General features: G+C 35.5%; 1 protein-coding gene across 1 annotated transcript in view; it reads right to left on the reverse strand.

The window, feature by feature from the left end:
• LOC119425512 (protein diaphanous homolog 3) overlaps positions 1-1509 on the reverse strand; it is a 305646-nt gene that overhangs the window by 201645 nt on the left and 102492 nt on the right. The window lies entirely within an intron of this gene.

Below are 1509 nucleotides of genomic sequence, written 5' to 3' on the forward strand. Positions count from 1 at the left end.
AAATCAGAGAGATGGGGGGGTGAAACTGTTCAGTGATTTGTAGACATTAGGAATGTGCTATATGGCATAAAATTCATATCACAATATGTATTGTGAAGGGTGGCGATAACGATATATATCACAATGTGTTTTTGGTATAAAACTTTATAGGAATTTTTAAAAAAGCATAGGATGTCCTTTTGCCATCATATATTTTGAATGAAGAAAATTCCACTTCTAGGTCCAGAGAGTTTTTAAATAATAAACAAATCAAGTATTAGGCTTCTTTCTTGTTGTGCAAAACAGTGCAAAATATATCAAATTTAATTTTAGCCATATGTTTTAAACAAAAGTATATGTTGTTAACTCTTAACAGTTTCCAGTTTTCTCACTTAATAAATGAACAACAGAGCAACATTTTACACTGAAACACTTCTCCCTCCAAACCTCCAGTGGGTGACTCCTTCAGCTTTAATGGAGAGCTGACACAAAATGAATCTGTGGCTTTGACCACAGGGTCTTGCAGTAAAATCACACAACACAGCGTTCTTTTCACAGATCAGAGAGCAGGTTTCTCTAAAGCTGACCAACGCTGACTTTAACTTTCGACGAAAAAAAACAACAACTTCAGACGGAACACAGCATTTTGCGCATGCGTCCGAATACTGCAACGCTACGGCAAACCGGCTGTAGTTAGCTTGTAGCTTCGCTACTTAGCTCTCGAATAAATGACTTTAACGCCACTTGCACACAGTTTTCAACTAAAAAAAGTAACAATTAAACTTTAAACTCTGATTTTCCATCAGACACAGCATTACTGTGGTTAGCCGGTAGAAGACAGATCTATATCTTAGGCTAAATTTAGCACTTTGAGATTTTTGTTAATGAGAAGTGCATTATAAATTAAATTCATTATTATTATTTATTATTAAATTTCTATCATTTCTACCGTATACCATATATATCGCGCATTCCTAATATATATATGTCTATATATGTGTGAATGTTTCTGTTCAGTGCCCTGAGATGACTTTTGTTGTGACTTGGCGCTGTATAGATAAACTGAATTGAATTAAATTACTATGTCACACCCTCAAGCCACATTCCCTACTTCTCTTTACATATAACTCACCATTTAACTTTGTGATGACTTTCTTCGGCAGTTTAGAGAAAATGTCAGAATCTTTAAACTCTTATTTCAGTGGTCTTCAAGTAGCTGGCAAATAGTATTTATGAGGTAAGAGTATTTTCTCGAATTTTCCCAGAATGTCTTGCAACTTCCGTGGAGTTTTCGACTCCCTTTCAACTCCCTTTCAACTCCCTTGCATGTGTCATGTGCATGCAGCCCTTTTGCTTGAGTTTTGAACATGTTAAAAAACAGACAACTTTTCTCTAAAAATAGTCACAAAGTCAATATGTCTGAAACTTGCTTCAAACCCATCTGAATTTTGCCACAGTCATTTTTGACTTAATAATGCTGGATCTGCATTTTGGCTCCTGCACAGGAGCTTTCCTCTGACAAAACATATC

Source organism: Nematolebias whitei, chromosome 2 (genome assembly GCF_014905685.2).
Source record: "Nematolebias whitei isolate Nwh7 chromosome 2, NemWhi1, whole genome shotgun sequence".
Classification (NCBI taxonomy): domain Eukaryota; kingdom Metazoa; phylum Chordata; class Actinopteri; order Cyprinodontiformes; family Rivulidae; genus Nematolebias; species Nematolebias whitei.